The following is a 14,030-nucleotide window of genomic DNA, read 5'->3' as shown; positions in this document are numbered from 1 at the left end:
AATAAGCTCTGCTTAAAAACATAAATTATGCTTACCTGGTTATTATATTTTCTTCTGACAGGAAGAGTCCACAGCTGCATTCATTACTTTTGGGAATTCAGAACCTGGCCACAGAAAATAAGTCCATAGTCAGGAGAAAACGTCACTAAGATGACCGGAAGGCCACCCTCAATCCCTGACACAGCACCATACCAACTATGGTGTACCAGAAAACCCGCAAGTTCCCCCTGGTAACCTAGACAAGACAAGACCCGTCAGGTTAAGCATAGACAAGAAGAGGCAGGAAACTGTCCCAGCAGCTAAAAAAGAGCTCTCCAAGAGGGCACAGAGCCACCTAAGGCAAATCCGTGATGACCCTTCCACAGGCAACTAAGCCGTCTTTAGCCATTGTGGGACTCATTTCACTGAAAAGTGATGACAAATCTCGACAACAGTTCCCAACCAGAAAATCCCGGAATCCAAGGAGTGATCTATCCCGACAAAGTGAACATTTTATAAGTGAGGCACTAATTTTTAAGAATTATACAAGAATTACACTCAATACTCTCCACACTGCTGGTTACTAACTAACAAACTGCCTACTGACATCTGCTAAGGAATGCTGAGTTAACCTATTGGCCCCTAGTTATCAAGCCGTCAACCTCAAATACGCTGGAATTCCGCAGCGTATTTGTGGCAAGGTTTATTCGCCTTAGTTATCAAGCCCTAGACACCAGCAAAAGTAGAATTTTGTGATGTAAGCTTCGATCCGCCGGACTCAGTCCGACACAGATCGATGCTTACATCACTACAGATGTTCCGCACACAAGTGCGGCACAATCTGACTACTTTTGCTAGTTATCAAAAAACTAGCAGGTACGCTCGGCACTTTTCCGGCCCAGCGTACCTGGTTTTCAAACCGCCGCCCTAGAGGCGGCGGATCCCATAGGAATCAATGGGAGTCTGACCATAGCGAAAGTTCATGTTCGCTGCTGCCAGACATCCCATTGATTCCTATGGGAGATGTCTACACCTAACACCCTAACATGTACCCCGAGTCTAAACACCCCTAATCTGTCCCCCCCTACACCGCCGCAACTAAATAAAGTGTTTACCCCCTAAACCGCCGCTCCCGGAGCCCACCGCAAGCTATAATATATGTATTAACCCCTAAACCGCCGCTCCCGGTGCCCGGCGCAACTATAATATATGTATTAACCCCTAAACCGCCCCTCCCGGTGCCCGCCGCAACTATAATATATGTATTAACCCCTAAACCGCCGCTCCCGGACCCCGCCGCCACCTACATTATACGTATTAACCCCTATCCTGCCCCCCCTACACCGCCGCCTCTATAATAAATTTATTAACCCCTATCCTGCCCCCCCTACACCGCCGCCACTGTAATAAAATTATTAACCCCTAAACCTAAGTCTAACACTAACCCTAACACCCCCTAACTTAAATATTAATTAAATAAATCTAAATAATATTTCTCTTATTAACTAAATTATTCCTATTTAAAAATAAATACTTACCTTTAAAATAAACCCTAATATAGCTACAATATAAATAATAATTATATGGTAGCTATTTTAGGATTTATTTTTATTTTACAAGCAACTTTCAATTTATTTTAACTAGGTACAATAGCTATTAAATTAATAGCTACCTAGTTAAAATAAAGAGAAATTTACCTGTAATATAAAAACTAACCTAAGTTACAATTACACCTAACACTACACTATACTTTAATAAATTATTCCTATTTAAAACTAAATACTTACCTGTAAAATAAACAATAAGATAGCTACAATATAATAAATAATTACATTGTAGCTATTTTAGGATTTATATTTATTTTACAGGTAACTTTGTATTTATTTTAGCTAGTTAGAATAGTTATTAAATAGTTATTAACTATTTAATAACTACCTAGCTAAAAGAAATACAAAATTACCTGTAAAATAAATCCTAACCTAAGTTACAATTAAACCTAACACTACACTATCATTAAATTAATTTAATAAATTACCTACAAATAACTACAATTAAATTAAATTAAATAAACTAACTAAAGTACAAAAAATAAAAAAGCTAAGTTACAAAAAATAAAAAAATAAGTTACAAACATTTAAAAAATATTACAATTTTAAGCTACTTACACCTAATCTAAGCCCCCTAATAAAATAACAAAGCCCCCCAAAATAAAAAAAATTCCCTACCCTATTCTACATTAAAAAGTTACCAGCTCTATTACCTTACCAGCCCTTAAAAGGGACTTTTGCGGGGCATGCCCCAAAGAAAACAGCTCTTTTGCCTGTAAAATAAAAATACAACCCCCCCCAACATTAAAACCCACCACCCAAATACCCCTAATCTAACCCAAACCCTCCTTAAATAAATCTAACACTACCCCCTGAAGATCATCCTACCTTGAGCCGTCTTCAGCCAGCCGACCCACGATGGAACCGAAGAGGAGATCCGGAGCGGCAAAAGTCATCATCCAAGGGGCGCTGAAGAAGTCTTCCATCAGATGAAGTCATCATCCAGGCGGCGCTGAAGAGGTCTTCCATCCGATAGAAGTCTTCATCCAGGAGGCGTCTTCAATCTTCATCCATCCGGAGCGGAGCGGAGCCATCTTCAGACGAGCCGACGAGGAGCCATCCTCTTCTTCCCGACGACTAACGACGAATGATGGTTCCTTTAAGGGACGTCATCCAAGATGGCATCCCTTCAATTCCGATTGGCTGATAGGATTCTATCAGCCAATCGGAATTAAGGTAGGAAAAATCTGATTGGCTGATTGAATCAGCCAATCAGATTGAAGTTCAATCCGATTGGCTGATCCAATCAGCCAATCAGATTGAGCTTGCATTCTATTATTTTTACTCTTTTTTGGCGTATTATATACTCATTTTTCAGAGATTTTTTACCTTTTTTGTTTTTCCCTGTGTACACACTTGGTTTATTTTTATTTCTATCTTTTTTCAATTTTTGCTTCACATAAAATTGGTTGATGTTTGATTGACATTTTGAACACTTATTTTTTATCAACTATTTTATTTTTTACCTGGACATTATTAATTCAAATCCACTGCTTCCCTACACTTGGACACTATTGTTGGACTTTATTAACACCTTCACCCCCCTTTTTTTCACACGTGTTAAGGATATCCTACTACATTACTCATTACTCATGTTTGTCTAACCTCTGTACATAGAGATTATGGATCCATAATTATTACCCATTGTGATTTACCTTGTTTATTATCTGTTTTTATCGTGTTTCTATTGCATGTATTGTGTACTTTGATTGTATTAAAGATGTTTTATCTACACTCAATACTCCCCAGAGATCAATCTCATCTAGTTTAGGGACGTCACCTCAGCCTTTGTTTTAGGTGCTTTGCACATGACATCACCACTCTTATTCTTCATTTGGCTGGCTAGGAGGCCTCTGTACAAAGCTAGAGGTTACATTCGGGGCGCTTGGTCCAAGTCTTATTGACTTGCAATGTGAGCCTCCTTACCTAGTATTCCATGCTGATAAGGCTGTTCTTTGTACTGGGTTAGGTTTTCTTCCTAAGGTCGTTTCGGATCACAACATCAATCAGGAGATTGGAGTCCCTTCCTTGTGTCCTGATCCCTTCTTCTTCGAAGGAACGGTTACTTCATGATTTGGATGTGGTTCGGGCCTTGAAGTTCTATCTTCAGGCTACAAAGGATTTTAGACAGACTTCTTCTTTGTTATCTATTCGGGGAAGTGTAGGGGACAGAAAGCCTCTTCCACTTCCTTATCATTTTGGTTGAGGAGCATTATTTGCTTAGCATATGAGACAGCGGGACATAAGCCTCCTCAGAGGATTAAGGCTCATTCAACTAGAGCTGTGGCTTCTGTTTTTATCGTGTTTTATTGTATGTATTGTGTACTTTGATTGTATTAAATACGTTTTATCTACACTCAATACTCCCCAGAGATCAATCTCATCTAGTTTAGGGACGTCACCTCGGCCTTTGTTTTAGGCGCTTTGCACATCACATCATCAAATTGCAAGTCAGCAATCTCAGATACTCTGCGTGCCAAAGCAATAGCCAGTAGAAAAAGATCCTTCAGCAGAAAGTAACTTAATGTCAATTACATGCATAGGCTCAAACGAAGCCCTCTGCAATACTTTAAAAACAAGATTTAAACTCCAAGGACGAGCAATAGATCTAAACTCCGGCCTGATGGAAACTCAGCAAGCCTCTTATGCAGTAAAACAGACAGGGCCGAAATCTGTCCCTTAAGAGAACTAGCAGAAAGGCCCTTCTCCAGGCCATCCTAGAGAAAAGAGAGAATCCTGGAAACCCTAACCTTATGCCAGGGGAATCCACGTTCTTCACACCAGAATAAGTAGGTTCTCCACACCTTATGATAGCTGCGATGAGTAACAGACTTACCAGCTTGAATGAGAGTATCAATAACCCTCTAAGAGAAACCCCTCTTCGCGAGGACTAAGTGTTCAATCTCCAAGTAGTCAGCCTCAGAGAATCTAGATTTTGATGACCAAACGTACCCTGTTCCAGCAGATCCCTGCAACAAGGTATCCTCCATGGAGGAGATGAGGACATCCCAACCAGGTCCACGAACCACATCCTTCGTGGCCACAATGGAGCAATTAGGGTCACTGATGCCTGCTCTTGCTTTATGCAGGCCACTACACAAGGAAGGAGTGGTAATAGCAGAAAAATGTAGATCAGATGGAGCCATCAAGGCACTGCTAATGCATCTATTAGCTCTCCATCTGTTGCAAATCTCCGCAAACACCTCGGGATGGAGAGACCATTCCCCCGGATGAAAGGATTGTCTGCTGAGGAAATCCGCTTTCCAGTTGTCCACACCCGGAATGTGGATCGCTGACAGCGAGCAGTTGTGGCTTCCGCCCATTCCAGAATCCGAGATACTTCCCTCATTGCTAGGGAGCTCCTTGTTCCCCCCTGATGGTCGATGTAAGTTATTGAGGTAATTTTGTCCGATTGGAATCTGATAAACTGGGATGAACCCAGAAGAGGCCAAGCCTCAGAGCATTGAAGATCGCTCAATGTTCCAAAATGTTGATTGGGAGAAGAGATTCCTCTCGAGTCCACCGGCCCTGTGCCTTCCAGGCACCCCAAATGGCTCCCCATCCTGAGAGACTTGCGTCCGTAGTTACAATCTTCCAGGATGGTCTCAAGAAGAATGTCCCTTGGGACAGGTGATCTGGAAAGAGCCACCAAGAGAGCTACTCTCTCGACCAGTTGTCCAGAGAAATCTGTTGAGACAGATCCGAATGGTCGCTGTTCCATTGCCTCAGCATGCACAGCTGAAAAGGTCTGAGATGGAACCTGGCTAATGGAATGATATATATGCTGGACACCACAAGCCCAATTACCTCCATACACCAGGCCACAGATAGCTTTGAGGAGGTCTGGAGGGCAAGACAATGGGAAGTAATTTTGCAACGTCTCTTGTCTGTAAAGAATATCCTCATGGATATGGAATCTATTATCGTGCCCAGGAATTCCACCCTGGTACTGGGAACTAGAGAACTCTTTCCTAAGTTTATCTTCCATCCATGAGATTGAAGAAGAAGAAGAGCTCTTAAATGGTCTTCTGCCAGCCGGCAGGACGAAGCCTGGACCAGGATGTGCTCCAAGTATGGTGCTACTGCAATACCTCTGGACATCGCCACCGCAAGCAGAGCCCCCAGAACCTTCGTAAAGACTCTTGCAGCAGTAGCCAGACCAAAAGAAAGAGCCACAAACTGGAAGTGCTGGTCCAGAAATGCGAATCTTAAGAACTTGAAGTGATCCTTGTGTATTGGCACATGTAGGCAAGCATCCTTCAAGTCTATCAGAGTCATGAACTGTCCCTCTTGAACTAAGGGCAGAATAGACCTTATCATCTCCATCTTGAACGATGGGACCAACAGAAACTTGTTTAGGCACTTTTGGTCTAGAATCGGGCGAAACATACCCTCCTTCTTTGGGACCACAAAATGGTTTGAGTAGTACCCTAGGCCTCACTCTGATAGAGGTACTGGCACAATTAGTCCCAGGGAGGAGAGATCCCTCACGCACCCTAGAAAAGCTTCTTGCTTTTCTGGTCTTGAAGATAGGTGTGATAAGAGGAATCTGCCCCTGGGCGGATGAGATTTGAAACCTATCCTGTAACCCTGAGCGATGACCTCTAGAACCCAAGGGTCTTGCACTTCCCCCAACCAAGCCTCTACAAAGAGAGACAGTCTGCTCCCAATACGATCTAGCACCAGATCGGGGTCTGCTCCTTCATGCTGACTTTGTTTCTGTGGGCTTTTGGATCTGCTTGGATTTATTCCAAGATTGAGATGGTTTCCAAGTTCCCTTGGACTGATCAGGCTTTGCGAAGGGCTGCTGGCGTTGGGATTTATCCAAACAAAAGGGACGAAAATTAGGACCTTGTCCTTTAGGTTTATTCTTCTTAAACTGTGGTAGAAAGGCACCCTTGCCCCCAGTGACCATGGATATGATAGAGTCCAGGCCTGGACCGAAAATAATCTTCCCCTTAAATGGAAGGTAAGGCAATCAAGATTTTGAACTCATGTCCACAGAGCAAGACTTCAGCCAGATAGCCCTACGGGCTAGAACCGAAAAAAACAGAATTTATGCTTACCTGATAAATTACTTTCTCCAACGGTGTGTCCGGTCCACGGTGTCATCCATTACTTGTGGGATATTCTCCTCCCCCACAGGGAAAGGCAAGGAGAGCACACAGCAAGAGCTGTCCATATAGTCCCTCCCAGGCTCCGCCCCCCCCAGTCATTCGACCGACGGTTAGGAGAAAAAAAGGAGAAACTATAGGGTGCCGTGGTGACTGTAGTGTATAGAGAAAGAAATTCTTCAAACCTGATTAAAAAACCAGGGCGGGCCGTGGACCGGACACACCGTTGGAGAAAGTAATTTATCAGGTAAGCATAAATTCTGTTTTCTCCAACATTGGTGTGTCCGGTCCACGGTGTCATCCATTACTTGTGGGAACCAATACCAAAGCTTTAGGACATGGATGAAGGGAGGGAGCAAATCAGGTTACCTAAACAGAAGGCACCACGGCTTGCAAAACCTTTCTCCCAAAAATAGCCTCCGAAGAAGCAAAAGTATCAAATTTGTAGAATTTGGACAAAGTGTGCAGAGAAGACCAGGTCGCTGCTTTACATATCTGATCAACAGAAGCCTCGTTCTTGAAGGCCCATGTGGAAGCCACAGCCCTAGTAGAGTGAGCTGTGATTCGTTCAGGAGGCTGCCGTCCGGCAGTCTCGTAAGCCAATCGTATGATGCTTTTCAGCCAAAAGGAAAGAGAGGTAGCAGTAGCTTTCTTGACCTCTCCTCTTGCCAGAATAAACGACAAACAGAGAAGACGTTTGTCTGAATTCCTTTGTTGCTTCTAAATAGAACTTTAAAGCACGGACTACATCTAAATTGTGTAACAAGCGTTCCTTCTTTGAAACTGGATTCGGACACAAAGAAGGCACAACTATTTCCTGGTTAATATTCTTGTTGGAAACAACCTTTGGAAGGAAACCAGGTTTAGTACGCAAAACAACCTTATCTGAATGGAACACCAGATAGGGCGGATTACACTGCAGAGCAGATAATTCAGAAACTCTTCTAGCAGAAGAAATAGCAACCAAAAACAGAACTTTCCAAGATAACAACTTGATATCTATGGAATGTAAGGGTTCAAACGGAACCCCTTGAAGAACTGAAAGAACCAAATTTAGACTCCAGGGAGGAGTCAAGGGTCTGTAAACAGGCTTGATCCTGACCAAAGCCTGAACAAAAGCTTGAACATCTGGCACAGCTGCCAGTCGTTTGTGTAACAAGACAGATAAAGCAGAAATCTGTCCTTTTAGAAAACTCGCTGATAATCCCTTATCCAAACCTTCTTGGAGAAAGGAAAGGATCCTAGGAATTTTAATCTTACTCCATGGGAATCCCTTGGATTCACACCAACAGATATATCTTTTCCATATTTTATGGTAATCTTTCTAGTCACAGGTTTTCTGGCTTGTACCAGAGTATCTATCACAGAATCCGAAAACCCACGCTTAGTCAAAATCAAGCGTTCAATTTCCAAGCAGTCAGCTGGAGAGAAACTAGATTTGGATGTTCGAATGGACCTTGTACTAGAAGATCCTGTCTCAAAGGTAGCTTCCATGGTGGAGCCGATGACATATTCACCAGGTCTGCATACCAAGTCCTGCGTGGCCACGCAGGAGCTATCAAGATCACCGAGGCCCTCTCCTGCTTGATCCTGGCTACCAGCCTGGGAATGAGAGGAAACGGTGGAAACACATAGGCTAGGTTGAAGGTCCAAGGCGCTACTAGTGCATCCACTAGAGTCGCCTTGGGATCCCTGGATTTGGACCCGTAGCAAGGAACCTTGAAGTTCTGACGAGACGCCATCAGATCCATGTCTGCAATGCCCCATAATTGGGTCAACTGGGCAAACACCTCCGGGTGGAGTTCCCACTCCCCTGGATGAAAGGTCTGACGACTCAGATAATCCGCCTCCCAGTTTTCTACTCCTGGGATGTGGATCGCAGACAGGTGGCAGGAGTGATCCTCCGCCCATTTGATGATCTTGGTCACCTCTCTCATCGCCAGGGAACTCCTTGTTCCCCCCTGATGGTTGAAGTAAGCAACAGTCGTCATGTTGTCTGATTGGAATCTTATGAATCTGGCCTTTGCTAGTTGAGGCCAAGCCCGGAGAGCATTGAATATCGCTCTCAGTTCCAGAATGTTTATCGGTAGAAGAGACTCTTCCCGAGACCATAGACCCTGAGCGCCCCAGCCTAATAGACTGGCGTCGGTCGTGACAATGACCCACTCTGGTCTGCGGAAGCTCATTCCCTGGGACAGGTGATCCTGGGTCAGCCACCAACGGAGTGAGTCTCTGGTCTTCTGATCTACTTGAATCACTGGAGACAAGTCTGTATAGTCCCCATTCCACTGTTTGAGCATGCACAGTTGTAATGGTCTTAGATGAATTCGCGCAAAAGGAACTATGTCCATTGCTGCAACCAAAAAACCCTACTACTTCCATGCACTGAGCTATGGAAGGCCGTAGAACAGAGTGAAGAACTTGAAAAGCGTTTAGAAGCTTTGACTCTCTGACATCTGTCAGGAAAATCTTCATTTCTAAAGAATCTATTATTGTTCCCAAGAAAGGGACTCTTGTTGACGGAGACGGGGAACTTTTTTCTATGTTCACCTACCACCCGTGAGATCTGAGAAAGGCTAGAACAATGTCTGTGTGAGCCTTTGTCTTTGAAAGAGACGACGCTTGAATTAGGATGTCGTCCAAGTAAGGTGCCACTGCAATGCCCCTGGGTCTTAGAACCGCTAGAAGGGACCCGAGCACCTTTGTGAAAATCCTTGGAGCAGTGGCTAGTCCGAATGGGAGAGCCACATCCAGAAAGGCGAACCTTAGGAACTGATGATGATCTTTGTGGATAGGAATATGCAGATACGCATCCTTTAGATCCACGGTAGTCATAAATTGACCCTCCTGGATTGTAGGTAAAATCATTCGAATAGTTTCCATTTTGAACAATGGCACTCTGAGAAATTTGTTTAGAATTTTTAAATCCAGAATTGGTCTGAAAGTTCCCTCTTTTTTTGGGAACTACAAACAGATTTGAGTAAAACCCCTGACCTTGTTCCACAGTTGGAACTGAGTGTATCACTCCCATCTTTAACAGGTCTTCTACACAATGTAAGAATGCCTGTCTCTTTACTTGGTTTGAAGATAAGTGAGACATGTGGAACCTTCCCCTTGGGGGTAGTTCCTTGAATTCTAGAAGATAACCCTGAGAGACTATTTCTAGTTCCCAGGGATCCTGAACATCTCTTGCCCAAGCCTGAGCAAAGAGAGAGAGTCTGCCCCCTACTAGATCCGGTTCCAGATCGGGGGCTACCTCTTCATGCTGTCTTGGTAGCAGCAGCAGGCTTCTTGGCCTATTTACCCTTGTTCCAGCCTTGCATTGATTTCCAAGCTGGTTTAGTCTGGGAAGCGTTACCCTCTTGTCTAGAGGCTGCCGAGTTGGAAGCCGGTCCGTTCCTGAAATTGCGAAAGGAACGAAAATTGGACTTATTCTTAGCCAGAGCGCTCTGCGCGCCACAATTGTAAACCCTGAATTTTTTGCCGCTAACCTCGCTAACTGCAAAGCGGCGTCTAAAATAAAGGAATTAGCTAACTTAAGTGCGTAAATTCTATCCATGACTTCCTCATACGGAGTCTCCCTACTGAGCGACTTTTCCAGTTCCTCGAACCAGAACCATGCCGCTGTAGTGACAGGAATAATGCACAAAATAGGTTGAAGGAGGTAACCTTGCTGTACAAAAATCTTTTTAAGCAAACCCTCCAATTTTTTATCCATAGGATCTTTGAAAGCACAATTGTCCTTAATAGGAATGGTCGTGCGCTTGGCTAGAGTAGAAAACTCCCCCTCAACCTTAGGGACTGTTTGCCATATGTCCTTCCTGGGGTCGACCATAGGGAACAATTTCTTAAATATAGGAGGAGGGACAAAAGGTATGCCTGGCTTCTCCCACTCCTTATTCACTATGTCCGCCACCCGTTTAGGTATCGGAAAAGCATCAGGGTGCACCGGGACCTCAAGGAACTGTCCATCTTGCACAATTTTTCTGGGTTGACCAGATTGTCACAATCATCCAGAGTAGATAGCACCTCCTTAAGTAATGCGCGGAGATGCTCTAATTTAAATTTAAATGTCACAACATCAGGTTCTGCCTGCTGAGAAATTCTTCCTGTATCAGAAATTTCCTCATCTGACAAACCCTCCCTCACTGCCACTTCAGATTGGTGTGAGGGTATGACAGAAAAATTATCATCAGCGCCCTCCTGCTCTACAGTGTTTAAAACAGAGCAATCGCGCTTTCTCTGAAATGCTGGCATTTTGGATAAAATATTAGCTATGGAGTTATCCATTACTGCCGTCAATTACTGTATAGTAACAAGCACTGGCGCGCTAGAAGTACTAGGGGTTGCCTGCGCGGGCATAACTGGTATAGACACAGAAGGAGATGATGTAGAACTATGTCTACTTCCTTCATCTGAGGAATCATCCTGGGCAACTTTACAATTTGTGACAGTACTGTCCTTACTTTGTTTGGACGCTATGGCACAATTATCACACTATATTTGAAGGGGGAACCACATTGGCTACCATACATACAGAACATGATCTATCTGAAGGTACAGACATGTTAAACAGGCTTAAACTGGTTAATAAAGCACAAAAACCGTTTTAAAACAAAACCGTTACTGTCTCTTTAAATGTTAAACAGGGCACACTTTATTACTGAATATGTGAAAAACTAGGAAGGAATTATCCAATCTTTACCAAATTTTCACCACAGTGTCTTAATACATTCAAAGTATTGCACCCCAATTTTCAAGCTGTTAACCCTTAAAATGTGGAAACCGGAGCCGTTTTTAATTTTAACCCCCTTACAGTCTCAGCCACAGCCTTTGCTGCAACTTCACCAATCCCAGGGGGGTATATGATACCAAATGAAGCCTTCTAGGAACGTTTTTAGTGGATTCCAGACCCTCACACATGCAGCTGCATGTACTGAACTCAAAATTAACTGCACAGTAATGGCGCGAAAATGAGGCTCTGCCTACTACAGAGAAAGGCCCTTCCTGACTGGGAAGGTGTCTTAACAAGTGCCTGGTGCTAAAAACGTTCCCCAATGTTATAAAAGTGTGAAATACAACTTCAAACTGCATATAATACTTAAATAAAGCAATCGATTTAGCCCCTAAAAGTGTCTACCAGTTTATAGCCCATAATAAGCCCTTTATTCTGTTTGTGACTAAGAAAATGGCTTACCGATCCCCATGAGGGGAAAATGACAGCCTTCCAGCATTACACAGTCTTGTTAGAAATATGGCTAGTCATACCTTGAGCAGAAGAGCCTGCTAACTGTTTCCCCCAACTGAAGTTACTTCATCTCAACAGTCCTATGTGGAAACAGCAAACGATTTTAGTAACTGCTGCTAAAATCATATTCCTCTCACAAACAGAACTCTTCATCTCTTTCTGTTTCAGAGTAAATAGTACATACCAGCACTATTTTAAAATAACAAACTCTTGATAGAAGAATAAAAAACTACAACTAAACACCACAAACTCCTCACCATGCCAGAGGAGATGCTACTTGTTCAGAGCGGCAAGGAGAATGACTGGGGGGGGGCGGAGCCTGGGAGGGACTATATGGACAGCTCTTGCTGTGTGCTCTCCTTGCCTTTCCCTGTGGGGGAGGAGAATATCCCACAAGTAATGGATGACACCGTGGACCGGACACACTGTTGGAGAAACGAATGTTTTGGCATTCAGGAGAATAATCTGCATATTTGCATCACAGATGAAAGAGTTTCCACCTCGATCATCTCCGATAGATAGTCGTACCAATAGGAACACGGTCCAGCTACTGCAGCAACCGCCGCTGCAGGCTGAAACAAGTACCCCGTGTGCTGAAACATTCTTTTTAATAGAGTTTCTAGCTTCTTATCCATGGGCTCCTTAAACAACGAACTATCCTCAAGCAGGATAGTGGTGCGCTTAGCAAGTGTTGAGATAGGTCCATCCACCTTAGGGACAGACCCCCACAACTCTAACAGAGTCCGGAACGGGGAACAATTTCTTAAAAGAAGAAGGGGAAAAAGAAGATCCAAGTCTCTCCCATTCATTCTTAATAATATTTGACATCATTACGGGAACCGAGAAAGTCTGTGGCACCACCCTGTCCTCATAAACCTTGTCAAGTTTAGGAATAGAAGGTTCCTCTGGTAATTTAGGTTCCGGAACCTCTAATGTAGCCAACACTTCCTTTAACAGAAAGCATAAGTGCTCAATCCTAAATCTAAAGTCTGGCCGGAGGTTTAGAGGCAACAGATTCCGACCCAGAAAGAGCCTCCTCTGAACTATCAGAGGCATCTTCATCAGCGGATAATCTAGTATCAGATAAATCCAACAATTGGTAGATGACCCCTGGGAAGGATAGAAATATTTGACCTTTCGCTTGCGCTCAGAAGGGTGAGGTAAAGCACTGAAGGCCGCAGACACTGCCTTTTGTAACTGTTCAGAAAAGTCTTGTGGTAAGAGGGCTCCTCCCGAAGAAGGATTAGCAGTGCAATGGGAGGCTGCATGTGTAGTAGGAGATGATTGAAGGGAACGCACCTCACGGGATAGAGACCCCTCAGAGGTGAACGGTTCAGTGGTACTAAACATCTTTGTCTTTTTAGATATAATCACCTTATCGAGACATGTGGAACATAATTGAGCAGGCGGGTATACTGTAGCCTCCTCACAATAAAAACAGGTATTAGATTGAGGAAAAGTGGGAGTACCCTCTAACGCATCAGAGACCTCCATAGCTTGCACTTTATAGATGAACAATAGAACAAGAAAAATGGTACCTTTATACCCTCAATGGCTGGGGCACTAACCACCTCCTATGATCCAGGCCCCACAGTGAAACTGCACGGTTAGGAAAAAGGAAGTCAATGAGACCACATCCGGTCACATGGAGTGCCATGCAGGACCGCCCCTGCTCCTGGAGAGAAACGTGCCAAAAATAACAGGCCGCGCAGTTATCTCAAAAACTAAAGTAAAACCTAAATGTTCCACATCTGCCTGAGCCTCATCTCACACATATCGCAGCATAAAACATAATAAAGCAAGTTATGTATATATCCCCTCTGTTCAATAACCTCCCTCCGGAGATATTAACCTTTGGTTCCATACAGAAAAAGGAGTCACACTGTGACCCTGTCTTCTTACGTTATCATAGGAAATAAAATGAAGCGATCTTACCGGAATCTCTGCCATGGAACAGACACACAGCCTCTCAAGTTTGACAGTCTTGTTGGATCGCACCTGACATTGACTTGAGTGATAGAAGCAGGCAGTGAAACTCGTCAACACTGATTGCTAAGGAGCTGTTAATACGAGTCTGGATGG

This window comes from Bombina bombina, chromosome 6, assembly GCF_027579735.1.
Source record: "Bombina bombina isolate aBomBom1 chromosome 6, aBomBom1.pri, whole genome shotgun sequence".
NCBI classification, from domain to species: domain Eukaryota; kingdom Metazoa; phylum Chordata; class Amphibia; order Anura; family Bombinatoridae; genus Bombina; species Bombina bombina.
Note: the sequence above shows the minus strand (reverse complement) of the source record.